Source organism: Schistocerca americana, unplaced genomic scaffold (genome assembly GCF_021461395.2).
Source record: "Schistocerca americana isolate TAMUIC-IGC-003095 unplaced genomic scaffold, iqSchAmer2.1 HiC_scaffold_1583, whole genome shotgun sequence".
NCBI classification, from domain to species: domain Eukaryota; kingdom Metazoa; phylum Arthropoda; class Insecta; order Orthoptera; family Acrididae; genus Schistocerca; species Schistocerca americana.
In genome coordinates, this window is record NW_025725670.1 from 1 (window position 1) to 26,322 (window position 26,322).

Genomic DNA, 26,322 nt, shown 5'->3' on the forward strand with positions numbered 1-26,322 from the left:
GATTTCTGAAATAGCTCACCGCCTATTGTTGTGTAGGAGTGTAGAGTTCCAAATTTGGTTTGTAATCATGACTTTATTCCTTAGTCGTCTCGTCTCGTCCCGCAGACGTTTGTCGTGCTTGCGCTGTCATATGGACCACGACCCGAGCGGCAGCGAGCGGCAGTCGAGCAAAGTCGGGACAAGTCGGGACGGGGACAGGGACAGGAATGGTGCGAATGCACTGCAAACTACGCAGACACCTGGTGTGAGGCGCGGCGAGGCGAGGAAGCCCACATCGCTACCAGTGGCGCCCTCCAGCACGACACTGCACCACCCCGTACAGGCCCTCCGCTGGACACCAGGGACAAGATGCGTCCTCCGCTAGTGCCGAAGGCTGCACGCGCCCAGCGAATGACAGGAGGTGCAACGAGCAGCAGTGCGTCTCACACACGCGGCGGTGGGCGCGCTCCCCGCACGCGTCCTCGAGGAACTGGCTGTTGCGGAAGGAAGTGCTTTCGTCAAATGCGGCGGAAAACTAACATTTTGTGTGTTGGGAAAAAAGCCGAACGCGAATTCTGCCGTGGTCCTACATTAGATGCGCGCCAACGGCCATACCATGATGGATACACCGGTTCTCGTCCGATCACCGAAGTTAAGCATCATTGGGCCCAGTTAGTACTTGGATGGGTGACCACCTGGGAAACTGGGTGCTGTTGGCTACCTTCCTTTTTTTTTTTTTCGTTTTGGTATTATGTCGCTACCCCTGCCAGCCCAATTTTCAAACTACCTTTCTGTTGTGACAAAGATGCTTCCTTATGCCTTTTAAACTACTGTAATGGTACGAAAATGCAGTAATTAACTCGGTTTGAGGGAGAATGTGCTAACCAAGTTTGCCAAGAAGACTTTGAAAACGACAAAACAGTACGAATCGGCAGGTGATTTCTGAAATAGCTCACCGCCTATTGTTGTGTAGGAGTGTAGAGTTCCAAATTTGGTTTGTAATCATGACTTTATTCCTTAGTCGTCTCGTCTCGTCCCGCAGACGTTTGTCGTGCTTGCGCTGTCATATGGACCACGACCCGAGCGGCAGCGAGCGGCAGTCGAGCAAAGTCGGGACAAGTCGGGACGGGGACAGGGACAGGAATGGTGCGAATGCACTGCAAACTACGCAGACACCTGGTGTGAGGCGCGGCGAGGCGAGGAAGCCCACATCGCTACCAGTGGCGCCCTCCAGCACGACACTGCACCACCCCGTACAGGCCCTCCGCTGGACACCAGGGACAAGATGCGTCCTCCGCTAGTGCCGAAGGCTGCACGCGCCCAGCGAATGACAGGAGGTGCAACGAGCAGCAGTGCGTCTCACACACGCGGCGGTGGGGCGCGCTCCCCGCACGCGTCCTCGAGGAACTGGCTGTTGCGGAAGGAAGTGCTTTCGTCAAATGCGGCGGAAAACTAACATTTTGTGTGTTGGGAAAAAAGCCGAACGCGAATTCTGCCGTGGTCCTACATTAGATGCGCGCCAACGGCCATACCATGATGGATACACCGGTTCTCGTCCGATCACCGAAGTTAAGCATCATTGGGCCCAGTTAGTACTTGGATGGGTGACCACCTGGGAAACCTGGGTGCTGTTGGCTACCTTCCTTTTTTTTTTTTTTCGTTTTGGTATTATGTCGCTACCCCTGCCAGCCCAATTTTCAAACTACCTTTCTGTTGTGACAAAGATGCTTCCTTATGCCTTTTAAACTACTGTAATGGTACGAAAATGCAGTAATTAACTCGGTTTGAGGGAGAATGTGCTAACCAAGTTTGCCAAGAAGACTTTGAAAACGACAAAACAGTACGAATCGGCAGGTGATTTCTGAAATAGCTCACCGCCTATTGTTGTGTAGGAGTGTAGAGTTCCAAATTTGGTTTGTAATCATGACTTTATTCCTTAGTCGTCTCGTCTCGTCCCGCAGACGTTTGTCGTGCTTGCGCTGTCATATGGACCACGACCCGAGCGGCAGCGAGCGGCAGTCGAGCAAAGTCGGGACAAGTCGGGACGGGGACAGGGACAGGAATGGTGCGAATGCACTGCAAACTACGCAGACACCTGGTGTGAGGCGCGGCGAGGCGAGGAAGCCCACATCGCTACCAGTGGCGCCCTCCAGCACGACACTGCACCACCCCGTACAGGCCCTCCGCTGGACACCAGGGACAAGATGCGTCCTCCGCTAGTGCCGAAGGCTGCACGCGCCCAGCGAATGACAGGAGGTGCAACGAGCAGCAGTGCGTCTCACACACGCGGCGGTGGGGCGCGCTCCCCGCACGCGTCCTCGAGGAACTGGCTGTTGCGGAAGGAAGTGCTTTCGTCAAATGCGGCGGAAAACTAACATTTTGTGTGTTGGGAAAAAAGCCGAACGCGAATTCTGCCGTGGTCCTACATTAGATGCGCGCCAACGGCCATACCATGATGGATACACCGGTTCTCGTCCGATCACCGAAGTTAAGCATCATTGGGCCCAGTTAGTACTTGGATGGGTGACCACCTGGGAAACCTGGGTGCTGTTGGCTACCTTCCTTTTTTTTTTTTTCGTTTTGGTATTATGTCGCTACCCCTGCCAGCCCAATTTTCAAACTACCTTTCTGTTGTGACAAAGATGCTTCCTTATGCCTTTTAAACTACTGTAATGGTACGAAAATGCAGTAATTAACTCGGTTTGAGGGAGAATGTGCTAACCAAGTTTGCCAAGAAGACTTTGAAAACGACAAAACAGTACGAATCGGCAGGTGATTTCTGAAATAGCTCACCGCCTATTGTTGTGTAGGAGTGTAGAGTTCCAAATTTGGTTTGTAATCATGACTTTATTCCTTAGTCGTCTCGTCTCGTCCCGCAGACGTTTGTCGTGCTTGCGCTGTCATATGGACCACGACCCGAGCGGCAGCGAGCGGCAGTCGAGCAAAGTCGGGACAAGTCGGGACGGGGACAGGGACAGGAATGGTGCGAATGCACTGCAAACTACGCAGACACCTGGTGTGAGGCGCGGCGAGGCGAGGAAGCCCACATCGCTACCAGTGGCGCCCTCCAGCACGACACTGCACCACCCCGTACAGGCCCTCCGCTGGACACCAGGGACAAGATGCGTCCTCCGCTAGTGCCGAAGGCTGCACGCGCCCAGCGAATGACAGGAGGTGCAACGAGCAGCAGTGCGTCTCACACACGCGGCGGTGGGGCGCGCTCCCCGCACGCGTCCTCGAGGAACTGGCTGTTGCGGAAGGAAGTGCTTTCGTCAAATGCGGCGGAAAACTAACATTTTGTGTGTTGGGAAAAAAGCCGAACGCGAATTCTGCCGTGGTCCTACATTAGATGCGCGCCAACGGCCATACCATGATGGATACACCGGTTCTCGTCCGATCACCGAAGTTAAGCATCATTGGGCCCAGTTAGTACTTGGATGGGTGACCACCTGGGAAACCTGGGTGCTGTTGGCTACCTTCCTTTTTTTTTTTTTCGTTTTGGTATTATGTCGCTACCCCTGCCAGCCCAATTTTCAAACTACCTTTCTGTTGTGACAAAGATGCTTCCTTATGCCTTTTAAACTACTGTAATGGTACGAAAATGCAGTAATTAACTCGGTTTGAGGGAGAATGTGCTAACCAAGTTTGCCAAGAAGACTTTGAAAACGACAAAACAGTACGAATCGGCAGGTGATTTCTGAAATAGCTCACCGCCTATTGTTGTGTAGGAGTGTAGAGTTCCAAATTTGGTTTGTAATCATGACTTTATTCCTTAGTCGTCTCGTCTCGTCCCGCAGACGTTTGTCGTGCTTGCGCTGTCATATGGACCACGACCCGAGCGGCAGCGAGCGGCAGTCGAGCAAAGTCGGGACAAGTCGGGACGGGGACAGGGACAGGAATGGTGCGAATGCACTGCAAACTACGCAGACACCTGGTGTGAGGCGCGGCGAGGCGAGGAAGCCCACATCGCTACCAGTGGCGCCCTCCAGCACGACACTGCACCACCCCGTACAGGCCCTCCGCTGGACACCAGGGACAAGATGCGTCCTCCGCTAGTGCCGAAGGCTGCACGCGCCCAGCGAATGACAGGAGGTGCAACGAGCAGCAGTGCGTCTCACACACGCGGCGGTGGGGCGCGCTCCCCGCACGCGTCCTCGAGGAACTGGCTGTTGCGGAAGGAAGTGCTTTCGTCAAATGCGGCGGAAAACTAACATTTTGTGTGTTGGGAAAAAAGCCGAACGCGAATTCTGCCGTGGTCCTACATTAGATGCGCGCCAACGGCCATACCATGATGGATACACCGGTTCTCGTCCGATCACCGAAGTTAAGCATCATTGGGCCCAGTTAGTACTTGGATGGGTGACCACCTGGGAAACCTGGGTGCTGTTGGCTACCTTCCTTTTTTTTTTTTTCGTTTTGGTATTATGTCGCTACCCCTGCCAGCCCAATTTTCAAACTACCTTTCTGTTGTGACAAAGATGCTTCCTTATGCCTTTTAAACTACTGTAATGGTACGAAAATGCAGTAATTAACTCGGTTTGAGGGAGAATGTGCTAACCAAGTTTGCCAAGAAGACTTTGAAAACGACAAAACAGTACGAATCGGCAGGTGATTTCTGAAATAGCTCACCGCCTATTGTTGTGTAGGAGTGTAGAGTTCCAAATTTGGTTTGTAATCATGACTTTATTCCTTAGTCGTCTCGTCTCGTCCCGCAGACGTTTGTCGTGCTTGCGCTGTCATATGGACCACGACCCGAGCGGCAGCGAGCGGCAGTCGAGCAAAGTCGGGACAAGTCGGGACGGGGACAGGGACAGGAATGGTGCGAATGCACTGCAAACTACGCAGACACCTGGTGTGAGGCGCGGCGAGGCGAGGAAGCCCACATCGCTACCAGTGGCGCCCTCCAGCACGACACTGCACCACCCCGTACAGGCCCTCCGCTGGACACCAGGGACAAGATGCGTCCTCCGCTAGTGCCGAAGGCTGCACGCGCCCAGCGAATGACAGGAGGTGCAACGAGCAGCAGTGCGTCTCACACACGCGGCGGTGGGGCGCGCTCCCCGCACGCGTCCTCGAGGAACTGGCTGTTGCGGAAGGAAGTGCTTTCGTCAAATGCGGCGGAAAACTAACATTTTGTGTGTTGGGAAAAAAGCCGAACGCGAATTCTGCCGTGGTCCTACATTAGATGCGCGCCAACGGCCATACCATGATGGATACACCGGTTCTCGTCCGATCACCGAAGTTAAGCATCATTGGGCCCAGTTAGTACTTGGATGGGTGACCACCTGGGAAACCTGGGTGCTGTTGGCTACCTTCCTTTTTTTTTTTTTCGTTTTGGTATTATGTCGCTACCCCTGCCAGCCCAATTTTCAAACTACCTTTCTGTTGTGACAAAGATGCTTCCTTATGCCTTTTAAACTACTGTAATGGTACGAAAATGCAGTAATTAACTCGGTTTGAGGGAGAATGTGCTAACCAAGTTTGCCAAGAAGACTTTGAAAACGACAAAACAGTACGAATCGGCAGGTGATTTCTGAAATAGCTCACCGCCTATTGTTGTGTAGGAGTGTAGAGTTCCAAATTTGGTTTGTAATCATGACTTTATTCCTTAGTCGTCTCGTCTCGTCCCGCAGACGTTTGTCGTGCTTGCGCTGTCATATGGACCACGACCCGAGCGGCAGCGAGCGGCAGTCGAGCAAAGTCGGGACAAGTCGGGACGGGGACAGGGACAGGAATGGTGCGAATGCACTGCAAACTACGCAGACACCTGGTGTGAGGCGCGGCGAGGCGAGGAAGCCCACATCGCTACCAGTGGCGCCCTCCAGCACGACACTGCACCACCCCGTACAGGCCCTCCGCTGGACACCAGGGACAAGATGCGTCCTCCGCTAGTGCCGAAGGCTGCACGCGCCCAGCGAATGACAGGAGGTGCAACGAGCAGCAGTGCGTCTCACACACGCGGCGGTGGGGCGCGCTCCCCGCACGCGTCCTCGAGGAACTGGCTGTTGCGGAAGGAAGTGCTTTCGTCAAATGCGGCGGAAAACTAACATTTTGTGTGTTGGGAAAAAAGCCGAACGCGAATTCTGCCGTGGTCCTACATTAGATGCGCGCCAACGGCCATACCATGATGGATACACCGGTTCTCGTCCGATCACCGAAGTTAAGCATCATTGGGCCCAGTTAGTACTTGGATGGGTGACCACCTGGGAAACCTGGGTGCTGTTGGCTACCTTCCTTTTTTTTTTTTTCGTTTTGGTATTATGTCGCTACCCCTGCCAGCCCAATTTTCAAACTACCTTTCTGTTGTGACAAAGATGCTTCCTTATGCCTTTTAAACTACTGTAATGGTACGAAAATGCAGTAATTAACTCGGTTTGAGGGAGAATGTGCTAACCAAGTTTGCCAAGAAGACTTTGAAAACGACAAAACAGTACGAATCGGCAGGTGATTTCTGAAATAGCTCACCGCCTATTGTTGTGTAGGAGTGTAGAGTTCCAAATTTGGTTTGTAATCATGACTTTATTCCTTAGTCGTCTCGTCTCGTCCCGCAGACGTTTGTCGTGCTTGCGCTGTCATATGGACCACGACCCGAGCGGCAGCGAGCGGCAGTCGAGCAAAGTCGGGACAAGTCGGGACGGGGACAGGGACAGGAATGGTGCGAATGCACTGCAAACTACGCAGACACCTGGTGTGAGGCGCGGCGAGGCGAGGAAGCCCACATCGCTACCAGTGGCGCCCTCCAGCACGACACTGCACCACCCCGTACAGGCCCTCCGCTGGACACCAGGGACAAGATGCGTCCTCCGCTAGTGCCGAAGGCTGCACGCGCCCAGCGAATGACAGGAGGTGCAACGAGCAGCAGTGCGTCTCACACACGCGGCGGTGGGGCGCGCTCCCCGCACGCGTCCTCGAGGAACTGGCTGTTGCGGAAGGAAGTGCTTTCGTCAAATGCGGCGGAAAACTAACATTTTGTGTGTTGGGAAAAAAGCCGAACGCGAATTCTGCCGTGGTCCTACATTAGATGCGCGCCAACGGCCATACCATGATGGATACACCGGTTCTCGTCCGATCACCGAAGTTAAGCATCATTGGGCCCAGTTAGTACTTGGATGGGTGACCACCTGGGAAACCTGGGTGCTGTTGGCTACCTTCCTTTTTTTTTTTTTCGTTTTGGTATTATGTCGCTACCCCTGCCAGCCCAATTTTCAAACTACCTTTCTGTTGTGACAAAGATGCTTCCTTATGCCTTTTAAACTACTGTAATGGTACGAAAATGCAGTAATTAACTCGGTTTGAGGGAGAATGTGCTAACCAAGTTTGCCAAGAAGACTTTGAAAACGACAAAACAGTACGAATCGGCAGGTGATTTCTGAAATAGCTCACCGCCTATTGTTGTGTAGGAGTGTAGAGTTCCAAATTTGGTTTGTAATCATGACTTTATTCCTTAGTCGTCTCGTCTCGTCCCGCAGACGTTTGTCGTGCTTGCGCTGTCATATGGACCACGACCCGAGCGGCAGCGAGCGGCAGTCGAGCAAAGTCGGGACAAGTCGGGACGGGGACAGGGACAGGAATGGTGCGAATGCACTGCAAACTACGCAGACACCTGGTGTGAGGCGCGGCGAGGCGAGGAAGCCCACATCGCTACCAGTGGCGCCCTCCAGCACGACACTGCACCACCCCGTACAGGCCCTCCGCTGGACACCAGGGACAAGATGCGTCCTCCGCTAGTGCCGAAGGCTGCACGCGCCCAGCGAATGACAGGAGGTGCAACGAGCAGCAGTGCGTCTCACACACGCGGCGGTGGGGCGCGCTCCCCGCACGCGTCCTCGAGGAACTGGCTGTTGCGGAAGGAAGTGCTTTCGTCAAATGCGGCGGAAAACTAACATTTTGTGTGTTGGGAAAAAAGCCGAACGCGAATTCTGCCGTGGTCCTACATTAGATGCGCGCCAACGGCCATACCATGATGGATACACCGGTTCTCGTCCGATCACCGAAGTTAAGCATCATTGGGCCCAGTTAGTACTTGGATGGGTGACCACCTGGGAAACCTGGGTGCTGTTGGCTACCTTCCTTTTTTTTTTTTTCGTTTTGGTATTATGTCGCTACCCCTGCCAGCCCAATTTTCAAACTACCTTTCTGTTGTGACAAAGATGCTTCCTTATGCCTTTTAAACTACTGTAATGGTACGAAAATGCAGTAATTAACTCGGTTTGAGGGAGAATGTGCTAACCAAGTTTGCCAAGAAGACTTTGAAAACGACAAAACAGTACGAATCGGCAGGTGATTTCTGAAATAGCTCACCGCCTATTGTTGTGTAGGAGTGTAGAGTTCCAAATTTGGTTTGTAATCATGACTTTATTCCTTAGTCGTCTCGTCTCGTCCCGCAGACGTTTGTCGTGCTTGCGCTGTCATATGGACCACGACCCGAGCGGCAGCGAGCGGCAGTCGAGCAAAGTCGGGACAAGTCGGGACGGGGACAGGGACAGGAATGGTGCGAATGCACTGCAAACTACGCAGACACCTGGTGTGAGGCGCGGCGAGGCGAGGAAGCCCACATCGCTACCAGTGGCGCCCTCCAGCACGACACTGCACCACCCCGTACAGGCCCTCCGCTGGACACCAGGGACAAGATGCGTCCTCCGCTAGTGCCGAAGGCTGCACGCGCCCAGCGAATGACAGGAGGTGCAACGAGCAGCAGTGCGTCTCACACACGCGGCGGTGGGGCGCGCTCCCCGCACGCGTCCTCGAGGAACTGGCTGTTGCGGAAGGAAGTGCTTTCGTCAAATGCGGCGGAAAACTAACATTTTGTGTGTTGGGAAAAAAGCCGAACGCGAATTCTGCCGTGGTCCTACATTAGATGCGCGCCAACGGCCATACCATGATGGATACACCGGTTCTCGTCCGATCACCGAAGTTAAGCATCATTGGGCCCAGTTAGTACTTGGATGGGTGACCACCTGGGAAACCTGGGTGCTGTTGGCTACCTTCCTTTTTTTTTTTTTCGTTTTGGTATTATGTCGCTACCCCTGCCAGCCCAATTTTCAAACTACCTTTCTGTTGTGACAAAGATGCTTCCTTATGCCTTTTAAACTACTGTAATGGTACGAAAATGCAGTAATTAACTCGGTTTGAGGGAGAATGTGCTAACCAAGTTTGCCAAGAAGACTTTGAAAACGACAAAACAGTACGAATCGGCAGGTGATTTCTGAAATAGCTCACCGCCTATTGTTGTGTAGGAGTGTAGAGTTCCAAATTTGGTTTGTAATCATGACTTTATTCCTTAGTCGTCTCGTCTCGTCCCGCAGACGTTTGTCGTGCTTGCGCTGTCATATGGACCACGACCCGAGCGGCAGCGAGCGGCAGTCGAGCAAAGTCGGGACAAGTCGGGACGGGGACAGGGACAGGAATGGTGCGAATGCACTGCAAACTACGCAGACACCTGGTGTGAGGCGCGGCGAGGCGAGGAAGCCCACATCGCTACCAGTGGCGCCCTCCAGCACGACACTGCACCACCCCGTACAGGCCCTCCGCTGGACACCAGGGACAAGATGCGTCCTCCGCTAGTGCCGAAGGCTGCACGCGCCCAGCGAATGACAGGAGGTGCAACGAGCAGCAGTGCGTCTCACACACGCGGCGGTGGGGCGCGCTCCCCGCACGCGTCCTCGAGGAACTGGCTGTTGCGGAAGGAAGTGCTTTCGTCAAATGCGGCGGAAAACTAACATTTTGTGTGTTGGGAAAAAAGCCGAACGCGAATTCTGCCGTGGTCCTACATTAGATGCGCGCCAACGGCCATACCATGATGGATACACCGGTTCTCGTCCGATCACCGAAGTTAAGCATCATTGGGCCCAGTTAGTACTTGGATGGGTGACCACCTGGGAAACCTGGGTGCTGTTGGCTACCTTCCTTTTTTTTTTTTTCGTTTTGGTATTATGTCGCTACCCCTGCCAGCCCAATTTTCAAACTACCTTTCTGTTGTGACAAAGATGCTTCCTTATGCCTTTTAAACTACTGTAATGGTACGAAAATGCAGTAATTAACTCGGTTTGAGGGAGAATGTGCTAACCAAGTTTGCCAAGAAGACTTTGAAAACGACAAAACAGTACGAATCGGCAGGTGATTTCTGAAATAGCTCACCGCCTATTGTTGTGTAGGAGTGTAGAGTTCCAAATTTGGTTTGTAATCATGACTTTATTCCTTAGTCGTCTCGTCTCGTCCCGCAGACGTTTGTCGTGCTTGCGCTGTCATATGGACCACGACCCGAGCGGCAGCGAGCGGCAGTCGAGCAAAGTCGGGACAAGTCGGGACGGGGACAGGGACAGGAATGGTGCGAATGCACTGCAAACTACGCAGACACCTGGTGTGAGGCGGCGAGGCGAGGAAGCCCACATCGCTACCAGTGGCGCCCTCCAGCACGACACTGCACCACCCCGTACAGGCCCTCCGCTGGACACCAGGGACAAGATGCGTCCTCCGCTAGTGCCGAAGGCTGCACGCGCCCAGCGAATGACAGGAGGTGCAACGAGCAGCAGTGCGTCTCACACACGCGGCGGTGGGGCGCGCTCCCCGCACGCGTCCTCGAGGAACTGGCTGTTGCGGAAGGAAGTGCTTTCGTCAAATGCGGCGGAAAACTAACATTTTGTGTGTTGGGAAAAAAGCCGAACGCGAATTCTGCCGTGGTCCTACATTAGATGCGCGCCAACGGCCATACCATGATGGATACACCGGTTCTCGTCCGATCACCGAAGTTAAGCATCATTGGGCCCAGTTAGTACTTGGATGGGTGACCACCTGGGAAACCTGGGTGCTGTTGGCTACCTTCCTTTTTTTTTTTTTCGTTTTGGTATTATGTCGCTACCCCTGCCAGCCCAATTTTCAAACTACCTTTCTGTTGTGACAAAGATGCTTCCTTATGCCTTTTAAACTACTGTAATGGTACGAAAATGCAGTAATTAACTCGGTTTGAGGGAGAATGTGCTAACCAAGTTTGCCAAGAAGACTTTGAAAACGACAAAACAGTACGAATCGGCAGGTGATTTCTGAAATAGCTCACCGCCTATTGTTGTGTAGGAGTGTAGAGTTCCAAATTTGGTTTGTAATCATGACTTTATTCCTTAGTCGTCTCGTCTCGTCCCGCAGACGTTTGTCGTGCTTGCGCTGTCATATGGACCACGACCCGAGCGGCAGCGAGCGGCAGTCGAGCAAAGTCGGGACAAGTCGGGACGGGGACAGGGACAGGAATGGTGCGAATGCACTGCAAACTACGCAGACACCTGGTGTGAGGCGCGGCGAGGCGAGGAAGCCCACATCGCTACCAGTGGCGCCCTCCAGCACGACACTGCACCACCCCGTACAGGCCCTCCGCTGGACACCAGGGACAAGATGCGTCCCTCCGCTAGTGCCGAAGGCTGCACGCGCCCAGCGAATGACAGGAGGTGCAACGAGCAGCAGTGCGTCTCACACACGCGGCGGTGGGGCGCGCTCCCCGCACGCGTCCTCGAGGAACTGGCTGTTGCGGAAGGAAGTGCTTTCGTCAAATGCGGCGGAAAACTAACATTTTGTGTGTTGGGAAAAAAGCCGAACGCGAATTCTGCCGTGGTCCTACATTAGATGCGCGCCAACGGCCATACCATGATGGATACACCGGTTCTCGTCCGATCACCGAAGTTAAGCATCATTGGGCCCAGTTAGTACTTGGATGGGTGACCACCTGGGAAACCTGGGTGCTGTTGGCTACCTTCCTTTTTTTTTTTTTCGTTTTGGTATTATGTCGCTACCCCTGCCAGCCCAATTTTCAAACTACCTTTCTGTTGTGACAAAGATGCTTCCTTATGCCTTTTAAACTACTGTAATGGTACGAAAATGCAGTAATTAACTCGGTTTGAGGGAGAATGTGCTAACCAAGTTTGCCAAGAAGACTTTGAAAACGACAAAACAGTACGAATCGGCAGGTGATTTCTGAAATAGCTCACCGCCTATTGTTGTGTAGGAGTGTAGAGTTCCAAATTTGGTTTGTAATCATGACTTTATTCCTTAGTCGTCTCGTCTCGTCCCGCAGACGTTTGTCGTGCTTGCGCTGTCATATGGACCACGACCCGAGCGGCAGCGAGCGGCAGTCGAGCAAAGTCGGGACAAGTCGGGACGGGGACAGGGACAGGAATGGTGCGAATGCACTGCAAACTACGCAGACACCTGGTGTGAGGCGCGGCGAGGCGAGGAAGCCCACATCGCTACCAGTGGCGCCCTCCAGCACGACACTGCACCACCCCGTACAGGCCCTCCGCTGGACACCAGGGACAAGATGCGTCCTCCGCTAGTGCCGAAGGCTGCACGCGCCCAGCGAATGACAGGAGGTGCAACGAGCAGCAGTGCGTCTCACACACGCGGCGGTGGGGCGCGCTCCCCGCACGCGTCCTCGAGGAACTGGCTGTTGCGGAAGGAAGTGCTTTCGTCAAATGCGGCGGAAAACTAACATTTTGTGTGTTGGGAAAAAAGCCGAACGCGAATTCTGCCGTGGTCCTACATTAGATGCGCGCCAACGGCCATACCATGATGGATACACCGGTTCTCGTCCGATCACCGAAGTTAAGCATCATTGGGCCCAGTTAGTACTTGGATGGGTGACCACCTGGGAAACCTGGGTGCTGTTGGCTACCTTCCTTTTTTTTTTTTTCGTTTTGGTATTATGTCGCTACCCCTGCCAGCCCAATTTTCAAACTACCTTTCTGTTGTGACAAAGATGCTTCCTTATGCCTTTTAAACTACTGTAATGGTACGAAAATGCAGTAATTAACTCGGTTTGAGGGAGAATGTGCTAACCAAGTTTGCCAAGAAGACTTTGAAAACGACAAAACAGTACGAATCGGCAGGTGATTTCTGAAATAGCTCACCGCCTATTGTTGTGTAGGAGTGTAGAGTTCCAAATTTGGTTTGTAATCATGACTTTATTCCTTAGTCGTCTCGTCTCGTCCCGCAGACGTTTGTCGTGCTTGCGCTGTCATATGGACCACGACCCGAGCGGCAGCGAGCGGCAGTCGAGCAAAGTCGGGACAAGTCGGGACGGGGACAGGGACAGGAATGGTGCGAATGCACTGCAAACTACGCAGACACCTGGTGTGAGGCGCGGCGAGGCGAGGAAGCCCACATCGCTACCAGTGGCGCCCTCCAGCACGACACTGCACCACCCCGTACAGGCCCTCCGCTGGACACCAGGGACAAGATGCGTCCTCCGCTAGTGCCGAAGGCTGCACGCGCCCAGCGAATGACAGGAGGTGCAACGAGCAGCAGTGCGTCTCACACACGCGGCGGTGGGGCGCGCTCCCCGCACGCGTCCTCGAGGAACTGGCTGTTGCGGAAGGAAGTGCTTTCGTCAAATGCGGCGGAAAACTAACATTTTGTGTGTTGGGAAAAAAGCCGAACGCGAATTCTGCCGTGGTCCTACATTAGATGCGCGCCAACGGCCATACCATGATGGATACACCGGTTCTCGTCCGATCACCGAAGTTAAGCATCATTGGGCCCAGTTAGTACTTGGATGGGTGACCACCTGGGAAACCTGGGTGCTGTTGGCTACCTTCCTTTTTTTTTTTTTCGTTTTGGTATTATGTCGCTACCCCTGCCAGCCCAATTTTCAAACTACCTTTCTGTTGTGACAAAGATGCTTCCTTATGCCTTTTAAACTACTGTAATGGTACGAAAATGCAGTAATTAACTCGGTTTGAGGGAGAATGTGCTAACCAAGTTTGCCAAGAAGACTTTGAAAACGACAAAACAGTACGAATCGGCAGGTGATTTCTGAAATAGCTCACCGCCTATTGTTGTGTAGGAGTGTAGAGTTCCAAATTTGGTTTGTAATCATGACTTTATTCCTTAGTCGTCTCGTCTCGTCCCGCAGACGTTTGTCGTGCTTGCGCTGTCATATGGACCACGACCCGAGCGGCAGCGAGCGGCAGTCGAGCAAAGTCGGGACAAGTCGGGACGGGGACAGGGACAGGAATGGTGCGAATGCACTGCAAACTACGCAGACACCTGGTGTGAGGCGCGGCGAGGCGAGGAAGCCCACATCGCTACCAGTGGCGCCCTCCAGCACGACACTGCACCACCCCGTACAGGCCCTCCGCTGGACACCAGGGACAAGATGCGTCCTCCGCTAGTGCCGAAGGCTGCACGCGCCCAGCGAATGACAGGAGGTGCAACGAGCAGCAGTGCGTCTCACACACGCGGCGGTGGGGCGCGCTCCCCGCACGCGTCCTCGAGGAACTGGCTGTTGCGGAAGGAAGTGCTTTCGTCAAATGCGGCGGAAAACTAACATTTTGTGTGTTGGGAAAAAAGCCGAACGCGAATTCTGCCGTGGTCCTACATTAGATGCGCGCCAACGGCCATACCATGATGGATACACCGGTTCTCGTCCGATCACCGAAGTTAAGCATCATTGGGCCCAGTTAGTACTTGGATGGGTGACCACCTGGGAAACCTGGGTGCTGTTGGCTACCTTCCTTTTTTTTTTTTTCGTTTTGGTATTATGTCGCTACCCCTGCCAGCCCAATTTTCAAACTACCTTTCTGTTGTGACAAAGATGCTTCCTTATGCCTTTTAAACTACTGTAATGGTACGAAAATGCAGTAATTAACTCGGTTTGAGGGAGAATGTGCTAACCAAGTTTGCCAAGAAGACTTTGAAAACGACAAAACAGTACGAATCGGCAGGTGATTTCTGAAATAGCTCACCGCCTATTGTTGTGTAGGAGTGTAGAGTTCCAAATTTGGTTTGTAATCATGACTTTATTCCTTAGTCGTCTCGTCTCGTCCCGCAGACGTTTGTCGTGCTTGCGCTGTCATATGGACCACGACCCGAGCGGCAGCGAGCGGCAGTCGAGCAAAGTCGGGACAAGTCGGGACGGGGACAGGGACAGGAATGGTGCGAATGCACTGCAAACTACGCAGACACCTGGTGTGAGGCGCGGCGAGGCGAGGAAGCCCACATCGCTACCAGTGGCGCCCTCCAGCACGACACTGCACCACCCCGTACAGGCCCTCCGCTGGACACCAGGGACAAGATGCGTCCTCCGCTAGTGCCGAAGGCTGCACGCGCCCAGCGAATGACAGGAGGTGCAACGAGCAGCAGTGCGTCTCACACACGCGGCGGTGGGGCGCGCTCCCCGCACGCGTCCTCGAGGAACTGGCTGTTGCGGAAGGAAGTGCTTTCGTCAAATGCGGCGGAAAACTAACATTTTGTGTGTTGGGAAAAAAGCCGAACGCGAATTCTGCCGTGGTCCTACATTAGATGCGCGCCAACGGCCATACCATGATGGATACACCGGTTCTCGTCCGATCACCGAAGTTAAGCATCATTGGGCCCAGTTAGTACTTGGATGGGTGACCACCTGGGAAACCTGGGTGCTGTTGGCTACCTTCCTTTTTTTTTTTTTCGTTTTGGTATTATGTCGCTACCCCTGCCAGCCCAATTTTCAAACTACCTTTCTGTTGTGACAAAGATGCTTCCTTATGCCTTTTAAACTACTGTAATGGTACGAAAATGCAGTAATTAACTCGGTTTGAGGGAGAATGTGCTAACCAAGTTTGCCAAGAAGACTTTGAAAACGACAAAACAGTACGAATCGGCAGGTGATTTCTGAAATAGCTCACCGCCTATTGTTGTGTAGGAGTGTAGAGTTCCAAATTTGGTTTGTAATCATGACTTTATTCCTTAGTCGTCTCGTCTCGTCCCGCAGACGTTTGTCGTGCTTGCGCTGTCATATGGACCACGACCCGAGCGGCAGCGAGCGGCAGTCGAGCAAAGTCGGGACAAGTCGGGACGGGGACAGGGACAGGAATGGTGCGAATGCACTGCAAACTACGCAGACACCTGGTGTGAGGCGCGGCGAGGCGAGGAAGCCCACATCGCTACCAGTGGCGCCCTCCAGCACGACACTGCACCACCCCGTACAGGCCCTCCGCTGGACACCAGGGACAAGATGCGTCCTCCGCTAGTGCCGAAGGCTGCACGCGCCCAGCGAATGACAGGAGGTGCAACGAGCAGCAGTGCGTCTCACACACGCGGCGGTGGGGCGCGCTCCCCGCACGCGTCCTCGAGGAACTGGCTGTTGCGGAAGGAAGTGCTTTCGTCAAATGCGGCGGAAAACTAACATTTTGTGTGTTGGGAAAAAAGCCGAACGCGAATTCTGCCGTGGTCCTACATTAGATGCGCGCCAACGGCCATACCATGATGGATACACCGGTTCTCGTCCGATCACCGAAGTTAAGCATCATTGGGCCCAGTTAGTACTTGGATGGGTGACCACCTGGGAAACCTGGGTGCTGTTGGCTACCTTCCTTTTTTTTTTTTTCGTTTTGGTATTATGTCGCTACCCCTGCCAGCCCAATTTTCAAACTACCTTTCTGTTGTGACAAAGATGCTTCCTTATGCCTTTTAAACTACTGTAATGGTACGAAAATGCAGTAATTAACTCGGTTTGAGGGAGAATGTGCTAACCAAGTTTGCCAAGAAGACTTTGAAAACGACAAAACAGTACGAATCGGCAGGTGATTTCTGAAATAGCTCACCGCCTATTGTTGTGTAGGAGTGTAGAGTTCCAAATTTGGTTTGTAATCATGACTTTATTCCTTAGTCGTCTCGTCTCGTCCCGCAGACGTTTGTCGTGCTTGCGCTGTCATATGGACCACGACCCGAGCGGCAGCGAGCGGCAGTCGAGCAAAGTCGGGACAAGTCGGGACGGGGACAGGGACAGGAATGGTGCGAATGCACTGCAAACTACGCAGACACCTGGTGTGAGGCGCGGCGAGGCGAGGAAGCCCACATCGCTACCAGTGGCGCCCTCCAGCACGACACTGCACCACCCCGTACAGGCCCTCCGCTGGACACCAGGGACAAGATGCGTCCTCCGCTAGTGCCGAAGGCTGCACGCGCCCAGCGAATGACAGGAGGTGCAACGAGCAGCAGTGCGTCTCACACACGCGGCGGTGGGGCGCGCTCCCCGCACGCGTCCTCGAGGAACTGGCTGTTGCGGAAGGAAGTGCTTTCGTCAAATGCGGCGGAAAACTAACATTTTGTGTGTTGGGAAAAAAAGCCGAACGCGAATTCTGCCGTGGTCCTACATTAGATGCGCGCCAACGGCCATACCATGATGGATACACCGGTTCTCGTCCGATCACCGAAGTTAAGCATCATTGGGCCCAGTTAGTACTTGGATGGGTGACCACCTGGGAAACCTGGGTGCTGTTGGCTACCTTCCTTTTTTTTTTTTTCGTTTTGGTATTATGTCGCTACCCCTGCCAGCCCAATTTTCAAACTACCTTTCTGTTGTGACAAAGATGCTTCCTTATGCCTTTTAAACTACTGTAATGGTACGAAAATGCAGTAATTAACTCGGTTTGAGGGAGAATGTGCTAACCAAGTTTGCCAAGAAGACTTTGAAAACGACAAAACAGTACGAATCGGCAGGTGATTTCTGAAATAGCTCACCGCCTATTGTTGTGTAGGAGTGTAGAGTTCCAAATTTGGTTTGTAATCATGACTTTATTCCTTAGTCGTCTCGTCTCGTCCCGCAGACGTTTGTCGTGCTTGCGCTGTCATATGGACCACGACCCGAGCGGCAGCGAGCGGCAGTCGAGCAAAGTCGGGACAAGTCGGGACGGGGACAGGGACAGGAATGGTGCGAATGCACTGCAAACTACGCAGACACCTGGTGTGAGGCGCGGCGAGGCGAGGAAGCCCACATCGCTACCAGTGGCGCCCTCCAGCACGACACTGCACCACCCCGTACAGGCCCTCCGCTGGACACCAGGGACAAGATGCGTCCTCCGCTAGTGCCGAAGGCTGCACGCGCCCAGCGAATGACAGGAGGTGCAACGAGCAGCAGTGCGTCTCACACACGCGGCGGTGGGGCGCGCTCCCCGCACGCGTCCTCGAGGAACTGGCTGTTGCGGAAGGAAGTGCTTTCGTCAAATGCGGCGGAAAACTAACATTTTGTGTGTTGGGAAAAAAGCCGAACGCGAATTCTGCCGTGGTCCTACATTAGATGCGCGCCAACGGCCATACCATGATGGATACACCGGTTCTCGTCCGATCACCGAAGTTAAGCATCATTGGGCCCAGTTAGTACTTGGATGGGTGACCACCTGGGAAACCTGGGTGCTGTTGGCTACCTTCCTTTTTTTTTTTTTCGTTTTGGTATTATGTCGCTACCCCTGCCAGCCCAATTTTCAAACTACCTTTCTGTTGTGACAAAGATGCTTCCTTATGCCTTTTAAACTACTGTAATGGTACGAAAATGCAGTAATTAACTCGGTTTGAGGGAGAATGTGCTAACCAAGTTTGCCAAGAAGACTTTGAAAACGACAAAACAGTACGAATCGGCAGGTGATTTCTGAAATAGCTCACCGCCTATTGTTGTGTAGGAGTGTAGAGTTCCAAATTTGGTTTGTAATCATGACTTTATTCCTTAGTCGTCTCGTCTCGTCCCGCAGACGTTTGTCGTGCTTGCGCTGTCATATGGACCACGACCCGAGCGGCAGCGAGCGGCAGTCGAGCAAAGTCGGGACAAGTCGGGACGGGGACAGGGACAGGAATGGTGCGAATGCACTGCAAACTACGCAGACACCTGGTGTGAGGCGCGGCGAGGCGAGGAAGCCCACATCGCTACCAGTGGCGCCCTCCAGCACGACACTGCACCACCCCGTACAGGCCCTCCGCTGGACACCAGGGACAAGATGCGTCCTCCGCTAGTGCCGAAGGCTGCACGCGCCCAGCGAATGACAGGAGGTGCAACGAGCAGCAGTGCGTCTCACACACGCGGCGGTGGGGCGCGCTCCCCGCACGCGTCCTCGAGGAACTGGCTGTTGCGGAAGGAAGTGCTTTCGTCAAATGCGGCGGAAAACTAACATTTTGTGTGTTGGGAAAAAAGCCGAACGCGAATTCTGCCGTGGTCCTACATTAGATGCGCGCCAACGGCCATACCATGATGGATACACCGGTTCTCGTCCGATCACCGAAGTTAAGCATCATTGGGCCCAGTTAGTACTTGGATGGGTGACCACCTGGGAAACCTGGGTGCTGTTGGCTACCTTCCTTTTTTTTTTTTTCGTTTTGGTATTATGTCGCTACCCCTGCCAGCCCAATTTTCAAACTACCTTTCTGTTGTGACAAAGATGCTTCCTTATGCCTTTTAAACTACTGTAATGGTACGAAAATGCAGTAATTAACTCGGTTTGAGGGAGAATGTGCTAACCAAGTTTGCCAAGAAGACTTTGAAAACGACAAAACAGTACGAATCGGCAGGTGATTTCTGAAATAGCTCACCGCCTATTGTTGTGTAGGAGTGTAGAGTTCCAAATTTGGTTTGTAATCATGACTTTATTCCTTAGTCGTCTCGTCTCGTCCCGCAGACGTTTGTCGTGCTTGCGCTGTCATATGGACCACGACCCGAGCGGCAGCGAGCGGCAGTCGAGCAAAGTCGGGACAAGTCGGGACGGGGACAGGGACAGGAATGGTGCGAATGCACTGCAAACTACGCAGACACCTGGTGTGAGGCGCGGCGAGGCGAGGAAGCCCACATCGCTACCAGTGGCGCCCTCCAGCACGACACTGCACCACCCCGTACAGGCCCTCCGCTGGACACCAGGGACAAGATGCGTCCTCCGCTAGTGCCGAAGGCTGCACGCGCCCAGCGAATGACAGGAGGTGCAACGAGCAGCAGTGCGTCTCACACACGCGGCGGTGGGGCGCGCTCCCCGCACGCGTCCTCGAGGAACTGGCTGTTGCGGAAGGAAGTGCTTTCGTCAAATGCGGCGGAAAACTAACATTTTGTGTGTTGGGAAAAAAGCCGAACGCGAATTCTGCCGTGGTCCTACATTAGATGCGCGCCAACGGCCATACCATGATGGATACACCGGTTCTCGTCCGATCACCGAAGTTAAGCATCATTGGGCCCAGTTAGTACTTGGATGGGTGACCACCTGGGAAACCTGGGTGCTGTTGGCTACCTTCCTTTTTTTTTTTTTCGTTTTGGTATTATGTCGCTACCCCTGCCAGCCCAATTTTCAAACTACCTTTCTGTTGTGACAAAGATGCTTCCTTATGCCTTTTAAACTACTGTAATGGTACGAAAATGCAGTAATTAACTCGGTTTGAGGGAGAATGTGCTAACCAAGTTTGCCAAGAAGACTTTGAAAACGACAAAACAGTACGAATCGGCAGGTGATTTCTGAAATAGCTCACCGCCTATTGTTGTGTAGGAGTGTAGAGTTCCAAATTTGGTTTGTAATCATGACTTTATTCCTTAGTCGTCTCGTCTCGTCCCGCAGACGTTTGTCGTGCTTGCGCTGTCATATGGACCACGACCCGAGCGGCAGCGAGCGGCAGTCGAGCAAAGTCGGGACAAGTCGGGACGGGGACAGGGACAGGAATGGTGCGAATGCACTGCAAACTACGCAGACACCTGGTGTGAGGCGCGGCGAGGCGAGGAAGCCCACATCGCTACCAGTGGCGCCCTCCAGCACGACACTGCACCACCCCGTACAGGCCCTCCGCTGGACACCAGGGACAAGATGCGTCCTCCGCTAGTGCCGAAGGCTGCACGCGCCCAGCGAATGACAGGAGGTGCAACGAGCAGCAGTGCGTCTCACACACGCGGCGGTGGGGCGCGCTCCCCGCACGCGTCCTCGAGGAACTGGCTGTTGCGGAAGGAAGTGCTTTCGTCAAATGCGGCGGAAAACTAACATTTTGTGTGTTGGGAAAAAAGCCGAACGCGAATTCTGCCGTGGTCCTACATTAGATGCGCGCCAACGGCCATACCATGATGGATACACCGGTTCTCGTCCGATCACCGAAGTTAAGCATCATTGGGCCCAGTTAGTACTTGGATGGGTGACCACCTGGGAAACCTGGGTGCTGTTGGCTACCTTCCTTTTTTTTTTTTTCGTTTTGGTATTATGTCGCTACCCCTGCCAGCCCAATTTTCAAACTACCCTTTCTGTTGTGACAAAGATGCTTCCTTATGCCTTTTAAACTACTGTAATGGTACGAAAATGCAGTAATTAACTCGGTTTGAGGGAGAATGTGCTAACCAAGTTTGCCAAGAAGACTTTGAAAACGACAAAACAGTACGAATCGGCAGGTGATTTCTGAAATAGCTCACCGCCTATTGTTGTGTAGGAGTGTAGAGTTCCAAATTTGGTTTGTAATCATGACTTTATTCCTTAGTCGTCTCGTCTCGTCCCGCAGACGTTTGTCGTGCTTGCGCTGTCATATGGACCACGACCCGAGCGGCAGCGAGCGGCAGTCGAGCAAAGTCGGGACAAGTCGGGACGGGGACAGGGACAGGAATGGTGCGAATGCACTGCAAAACTACGCAGACACCTGGTGTGAGGCGCGGCGAGGCGAGGAAGCCCACATCGCTACCAGTGGCGCCCTCCAGCACGACACTGCACCACCCCGTACAGGCCCTCCGCTGGACACCAGGGACAAGATGCGTCCTCCGCTAGTGCCGAAGGCTGCACGCGCCCAGCGAATGACAGGAGGTGCAACGAGCAGCAGTGCGTCTCACACACGCGGCGGTGGGGCGCGCTCCCCGCACGCGTCCTCGAGGAACTGGCTGTTGCGGAAGGAAGTGCTTTCGTCAAATGCGGCGGAAAACTAACATTTTGTGTGTTGGGAAAAAAGCCGAACGCGAATTCTGCCGTGGGTCCTACATTAGATGCGCGCCAACGGCCATACCATGATGGATACACCGGTTCTCGTCCGATCACCGAAGTTAAGCATCATTGGGCCCAGTTAGTACTTGGATGGGTGACCACCTGGGAAACCTGGGTGCTGTTGGCTACCTTCCTTTTTTTTTTTTTTCGTTTTGGTATTATGTCGCTACCCCTGCCAGCCCAATTTTCAAACTACCTTTCTGTTGTGACAAAGATGCTTCCTTATGCCTTTTAAACTACTGTAATGGTACGAAAATGCAGTAATTAACTCGGTTTGAGGGAGAATGTGCTAACCAAGTTTGCCAAGAAGACTTTGAAAACGACAAAACAGTACGAATCGGCAGGTGATTTCTGAAATAGCTCACCGCCTATTGTTGTGTAGGAGTGTAGAGTTCCAAATTTGGTTTGTAATCATGACTTTATTCCTTAGTCGTCTCGTCTCGTCCCGCAGACGTTTTGTCGTGCTTGCGCTGTCATATGGACCACGACCCGAGCGGCAGCGAGCGGCAGTCGAGCAAAGTCGGGACAAGTCGGGACGGGGACAGGGACAGGAATGGTGCGAATGCACTGCAAACTACGCAGACACCTGGTGTGAGGCGCGGCGAGGCGAGGAAGCCCACATCGCTACCAGTGGCGCCCTCCAGCACGACACTGCACCACCCCGTACAGGCCCTCCGCTGGACACCAGGGACAAGATGCGTCCTCCGCTAGTGCCGAAGGCTGCACGCGCCCAGCGAATGACAGGAGGTGCAACGAGCAGCAGTGCGTCCTCACACACGCGGCGGTGGGGCGCGCTCCCCCGCACGCGTCCTCGAGGAACTGGCTGTTGCGGAAGGAAGTGCTTTCGTCAAATGCGGCGGAAAACTAACATTTTTGTGTGTTGGGAAAAAAGCCGAACGCGAATTCTGCCGTGGTCCTACATTAGATGCGCGCCAACGGCCATACCATGATGGATACACCGGTTCTCGTCCGATCACCGAAGTTAAGCATCATTGGGCCCAGTTAGTACTTGGATGGGTGACCACCTGGGAAACCTGGGTGCTGTTGGCTACCTTCCTTTTTTTTTTTTTTCGTTTTGGTATTATGTCGCTACCCCTGCCAGCCCAATTTTCAAACTACCTTTCTGTTGTGACAAAGATGCTTCCTTATGCCTTTTAAACTACTGTAATGGTACGAAAATGCAGTAATTAACTCGGTTTGAGGGAGAATGTGCTAACCAAGTTTGCCAAGAAGACTTTGAAAACGACAAAACAGTACGAATCGGCAGGTGATTTCTGAAATAGCTCACCGCCTATTGTTGTGTAGGAGTGTAGAGTTCCAAATTTGGTTTGTAATCATGACTTTATTCCTTAGTCGTCTCGTCTCGTCCCGCAGACGTTTGTCGTGCTTGCGCTGTCATATGGACCACGACCCGAGCGGCAGCGAGCGGCAGTCGAGCAAAGTCGGGACAAGTCGGGACGGGGACAGGGACAGGAATGGTGCGAATGCACTGCAAACTACGCAGACACCTGGTGTGAGGCGCGGCGAGGCGAGGAAGCCCACATCGCTACCAGTGGCGCCCCTCCAGCACGACACTGCACCACCCCGTACAGGCCCTCCGCTGGACACCAGGGACAAGATGCGTCCTCCGCTAGTGCCGAAGGCTGCACGCGCCCAGCGAATGACAGGAGGTGCAACGAGCAGCAGTGCGTCTCACACACGCGGCGGTGGGGCGCGCTCCCCGCACGCGTCCTCGAGGAACTGGCTGTTGCGGAAGGAAGTGCTTTCGTCAAATGCGGCGGAAAACTAACATTTTGTGTGTTGGGAAAAAAGCCGAACGCGAATTCTGCCGTGGTCCTACATTAGATGCGCGCCCAACGGCCATACCATGATGGATACACCGGTTCTCGTCCGATCACCGAAGTTAAGCATCATTGGGCCCAGTTAGTACTTGGATGGGTGACCACCTGGGAAACCTGGGTGCTGTTGGCTACCTTCCTTTTTTTTTTTTTTCGTTTTGGTATTATGTCGCTACCCCTGCCAGCCCAATTTTCAAACTACCTTTCTGTTGTGACAAAGATGCTTCCTTATGCCTTTTAAACTACTGTAATGGTACGAAAATGCAGTAATTAACTCGGTTTGAGGGAGAATGTGCTAACCCAAGTTTGCCAGAAGACTTTGAAAACGACAAAACAGTACGAATCGGCAGGTGATTTCTGAAATAGCTCACCGCCTATTGTTGTGTAGGAGTGTAGAGTTCCAAATTTGGTTTGTAATCATGACTTTATTCCTTAGTCGTCTCGTCTCGTCCCGCAGACGTTTGTCGTGCTTGCGCTGTCATATGGACCACGACCGAGCGGCAGCGAGCGGCAGTCGAGCAAAGTCGGGACAAGTCGGGACGGGGACAGGGACAGGAATGGTGCGAATGCACTGCAAACTACGCAGACACCTGGTGTGAGGCGCGGCGAGGCGAGGAAGCCCACATCGCTACCAGTGGCGCCCTCCAGCACGACACTGCACCACCCCGTACAGGCCCTCCGCTGGACACCAGGGACAAGATGCGTCCTCCGCTAGTGCCGAAGGCTGCACGCGCCCAGCGAATGACAGGAGGTGCAACGAGCAGCAGTGCGTCTCACACACGCGGCGGTGGGGCGCGCTCCCCCGCACGCGTCCTCGAGGAACTGGCTGTTGCGGAAGGAAGTGCTTTCGTCAAATGCGGCGGAAAACTAACATTTTGTGTGTTGGGAAAAAAGCCGAACGCGAATTCTGCCGTGGTCCTACATTAGATGCGCGCCAACGGCCATACCATGATGGATACACCGGTTCTCGTCCGATCACCGAAGTTAAGCATCATTGGGCCCAGTTAGTACTTGGATGGGTGACCACCTGGGAAACCTGGGTGCTGTTGGCTACCTTCCTTTTTTTTTTTTTCGTTTTGGTATTATGTCGCTACCCCCTGCCAGCCCAATTTTCAAACTACCCTTTCTGTTGTGACAAAGATGCTTCCTTATGCCTTTTAAACTACTGTAATGGTACGAAAATGCAGTAATTAACTCGGTTTGAGGGAGAATGTGCTAACCAAGTTTGCCAAGAAGACTTTGAAAACGACAAAACAGTACGGAATCGGCAGGTGATTTCTGAAATAGCTCACCGCCTATTGTTGTGTAGGAGTGTAGAGTTCCAAATTTGGTTTGTAATCATGACTTTATTCCTTAGTCGTCTCGTCTCGTCCGCAGACGTTTGTCGTGCTTGCGCTGTCATATGGACCCACGACCCCGAGCGGCAGCGAGCGGCAGTCGAGCAAAGTCGGACAAGTCGGGACGGGGACAGGGACAGGAATGGTGCGAATGCACTGCAAACTACGCAGACACCTGGTGTGAGGCGCGGCGAGGCGAGGAAGCCCACATCGCTACCAGTGGCGCCCTCCAGCACGACACTGCACCACCCCGTACAGGCCCCTCCGCTGGACACCAGGGACAAGATGCCGTCCTCCGCTAGTGCCGAAGGCTGCACGCGCCCAGCGAATGACAGGAGGTGCAACGAGCAGCAGTGCGTCTCACACACGCGGCGGTGGGGCGCGCTCCCCGCACGCGTCCTCGAGGAACTGGCTGTTGCGGAAGGAAGTGCTTTCGTCAAATGCGGCGGAAAACTAACATTTTGTGTGTTGGGAAAAAAGCCGAACGCGAATTCTGCCGTGGTCCTACATTAGATGCGCGCCAACGGCCATACCATGATGGATACACCGGTTCTCGTCCGATCACCGAAGTTAAGCATCATTGGGCCCAGTTAGTACTTGGATGGGTGACCACCTGGGAAACCTGGGTGCTGTTGGCTACCTTCCTTTTTTTTTTTTTCGTTTTGGTATTATGTCGCTACCCCTGCCAGCCCAATTTTCAAACTACCTTTCTGTTGTGACAAAGATGCTTCCTTATGCCTTTTAAACTACTGTAATGGTACGAAAATGCAGTAATTAACTCGGTTTGAGGGAGAATGTGCTAACCAAGTTTGCCAAGAAGACTTTGAAAACGACAAAACAGTACGAATCGGCAGGTGATTTCTGAAATAGCTCACCGCCTATTGTTGTGTAGGAGTGTAGAGTTCCAAATTTGGTTTGTAATCATGACTTTATTCCTTAGTCGTCTCGTCTCGTCCCGCAGACGTTTGTCGTGCTTGCGCTGTCATATGGACCACGACCCGAGCGGCAGCGAGCGGCAGTCGAGCAAAGTCGGGACAAGTCGGGACGGGGACAGGGACAGGAATGGTGCGAATGCACTGCAAACTACGCAGACACCTGGTGTGAGGCGCGGCGAGGCGAGGAAGCCCACATCGCTACCAGTGGCGCCCTCCAGCACGACACTGCACCACCCCGTACAGGCCCTCCGCTGGACACCAGGGACAAGATGCGTCCTCCGCTAGTGCCGAAGGCTGCACGCGCCCAGCGAATGACAGGAGGTGCAACGAGCAGCAGTGCGTCTCACACACGCGGCGGTGGGGCGCGCTCCCCGCACGCGTCCTCGAGGAACTGGCTGTTGCGGAAGGAAGTGCTTTCGTCAAATGCGGCGGAAAACTAACATTTTGTGTGTTGGGAAAAAAGCCGAACGCGAATTCTGCCGTGGTCCTACATTAGATGCGCGCCAACGGCCATACCATGATG

General features: G+C 53.5%; 28 non-coding genes across 28 annotated transcripts; all 28 read left to right on the forward strand.

Moving 5' to 3' along the window:
* The first annotated feature begins 580 nt into the window (after nucleotides 1–580).
* On the forward strand, nucleotides 581–698 carry LOC124570101. Its single transcript, XR_006971489.1, has one exon. It is a non-coding gene; the product is annotated as a 5S ribosomal RNA (ribosomal RNA).
* A 799-nt stretch (nucleotides 699–1,497) lies between these two features.
* Nucleotides 1,498–1,616, forward strand: LOC124570113. Its single transcript, XR_006971500.1, has one exon. It is a non-coding gene; the product is annotated as a 5S ribosomal RNA (ribosomal RNA).
* An 800-nt stretch (nucleotides 1,617–2,416) lies between these two features.
* On the forward strand, nucleotides 2,417–2,535 carry LOC124570125. Its single transcript, XR_006971511.1, has one exon. It is a non-coding gene; the product is annotated as a 5S ribosomal RNA (ribosomal RNA).
* A 799-nt stretch (nucleotides 2,536–3,334) lies between these two features.
* Nucleotides 3,335–3,453, forward strand: LOC124570130. Its single transcript, XR_006971515.1, has one exon. It is a non-coding gene; the product is annotated as a 5S ribosomal RNA (ribosomal RNA).
* A 799-nt stretch (nucleotides 3,454–4,252) lies between these two features.
* LOC124570131 lies at nucleotides 4,253–4,371 on the forward strand. Its single transcript, XR_006971516.1, has one exon. It is a non-coding gene; the product is annotated as a 5S ribosomal RNA (ribosomal RNA).
* A 799-nt stretch (nucleotides 4,372–5,170) lies between these two features.
* LOC124570102 lies at nucleotides 5,171–5,289 on the forward strand. The gene has a single exon (XR_006971490.1). It is a non-coding gene; the product is annotated as a 5S ribosomal RNA (ribosomal RNA).
* A 799-nt stretch (nucleotides 5,290–6,088) lies between these two features.
* On the forward strand, nucleotides 6,089–6,207 carry LOC124570103. Its single transcript, XR_006971491.1, has one exon. It is a non-coding gene; the product is annotated as a 5S ribosomal RNA (ribosomal RNA).
* Nucleotides 6,208–7,006: 799 nt separating this feature from the next.
* On the forward strand, nucleotides 7,007–7,125 carry LOC124570105. Its single transcript, XR_006971492.1, has one exon. It is a non-coding gene; the product is annotated as a 5S ribosomal RNA (ribosomal RNA).
* Nucleotides 7,126–7,924: 799 nt separating this feature from the next.
* LOC124570106 lies at nucleotides 7,925–8,043 on the forward strand. Its single transcript, XR_006971493.1, has one exon. It is a non-coding gene; the product is annotated as a 5S ribosomal RNA (ribosomal RNA).
* A 799-nt stretch (nucleotides 8,044–8,842) lies between these two features.
* Nucleotides 8,843–8,961, forward strand: LOC124570107. The gene has a single exon (XR_006971494.1). It is a non-coding gene; the product is annotated as a 5S ribosomal RNA (ribosomal RNA).
* Nucleotides 8,962–9,760: 799 nt separating this feature from the next.
* LOC124570108 lies at nucleotides 9,761–9,879 on the forward strand. Its single transcript, XR_006971495.1, has one exon. It is a non-coding gene; the product is annotated as a 5S ribosomal RNA (ribosomal RNA).
* Nucleotides 9,880–10,676: 797 nt separating this feature from the next.
* Nucleotides 10,677–10,795, forward strand: LOC124570109. The gene has a single exon (XR_006971496.1). It is a non-coding gene; the product is annotated as a 5S ribosomal RNA (ribosomal RNA).
* An 800-nt stretch (nucleotides 10,796–11,595) lies between these two features.
* LOC124570110 lies at nucleotides 11,596–11,714 on the forward strand. The gene has a single exon (XR_006971497.1). It is a non-coding gene; the product is annotated as a 5S ribosomal RNA (ribosomal RNA).
* Nucleotides 11,715–12,513: 799 nt separating this feature from the next.
* LOC124570111 lies at nucleotides 12,514–12,632 on the forward strand. The gene has a single exon (XR_006971498.1). It is a non-coding gene; the product is annotated as a 5S ribosomal RNA (ribosomal RNA).
* Nucleotides 12,633–13,431: 799 nt separating this feature from the next.
* On the forward strand, nucleotides 13,432–13,550 carry LOC124570112. The gene has a single exon (XR_006971499.1). It is a non-coding gene; the product is annotated as a 5S ribosomal RNA (ribosomal RNA).
* A 799-nt stretch (nucleotides 13,551–14,349) lies between these two features.
* On the forward strand, nucleotides 14,350–14,468 carry LOC124570114. Its single transcript, XR_006971501.1, has one exon. It is a non-coding gene; the product is annotated as a 5S ribosomal RNA (ribosomal RNA).
* Nucleotides 14,469–15,267: 799 nt separating this feature from the next.
* LOC124570116 lies at nucleotides 15,268–15,386 on the forward strand. The gene has a single exon (XR_006971502.1). It is a non-coding gene; the product is annotated as a 5S ribosomal RNA (ribosomal RNA).
* A 799-nt stretch (nucleotides 15,387–16,185) lies between these two features.
* LOC124570117 lies at nucleotides 16,186–16,304 on the forward strand. Its single transcript, XR_006971503.1, has one exon. It is a non-coding gene; the product is annotated as a 5S ribosomal RNA (ribosomal RNA).
* Nucleotides 16,305–17,104: 800 nt separating this feature from the next.
* Nucleotides 17,105–17,223, forward strand: LOC124570118. The gene has a single exon (XR_006971504.1). It is a non-coding gene; the product is annotated as a 5S ribosomal RNA (ribosomal RNA).
* Nucleotides 17,224–18,022: 799 nt separating this feature from the next.
* On the forward strand, nucleotides 18,023–18,141 carry LOC124570119. Its single transcript, XR_006971505.1, has one exon. It is a non-coding gene; the product is annotated as a 5S ribosomal RNA (ribosomal RNA).
* A 799-nt stretch (nucleotides 18,142–18,940) lies between these two features.
* LOC124570120 lies at nucleotides 18,941–19,059 on the forward strand. Its single transcript, XR_006971506.1, has one exon. It is a non-coding gene; the product is annotated as a 5S ribosomal RNA (ribosomal RNA).
* A 799-nt stretch (nucleotides 19,060–19,858) lies between these two features.
* On the forward strand, nucleotides 19,859–19,977 carry LOC124570121. Its single transcript, XR_006971507.1, has one exon. It is a non-coding gene; the product is annotated as a 5S ribosomal RNA (ribosomal RNA).
* A 799-nt stretch (nucleotides 19,978–20,776) lies between these two features.
* On the forward strand, nucleotides 20,777–20,895 carry LOC124570122. The gene has a single exon (XR_006971508.1). It is a non-coding gene; the product is annotated as a 5S ribosomal RNA (ribosomal RNA).
* An 802-nt stretch (nucleotides 20,896–21,697) lies between these two features.
* LOC124570123 lies at nucleotides 21,698–21,816 on the forward strand. The gene has a single exon (XR_006971509.1). It is a non-coding gene; the product is annotated as a 5S ribosomal RNA (ribosomal RNA).
* Nucleotides 21,817–22,620: 804 nt separating this feature from the next.
* Nucleotides 22,621–22,739, forward strand: LOC124570124. The gene has a single exon (XR_006971510.1). It is a non-coding gene; the product is annotated as a 5S ribosomal RNA (ribosomal RNA).
* Nucleotides 22,740–23,541: 802 nt separating this feature from the next.
* LOC124570129 lies at nucleotides 23,542–23,660 on the forward strand. The gene has a single exon (XR_006971514.1). It is a non-coding gene; the product is annotated as a 5S ribosomal RNA (ribosomal RNA).
* An 800-nt stretch (nucleotides 23,661–24,460) lies between these two features.
* LOC124570127 lies at nucleotides 24,461–24,579 on the forward strand. The gene has a single exon (XR_006971512.1). It is a non-coding gene; the product is annotated as a 5S ribosomal RNA (ribosomal RNA).
* An 804-nt stretch (nucleotides 24,580–25,383) lies between these two features.
* On the forward strand, nucleotides 25,384–25,502 carry LOC124570128. The gene has a single exon (XR_006971513.1). It is a non-coding gene; the product is annotated as a 5S ribosomal RNA (ribosomal RNA).
* Nucleotides 25,503–26,322: the final 820 nt, after the last annotated feature.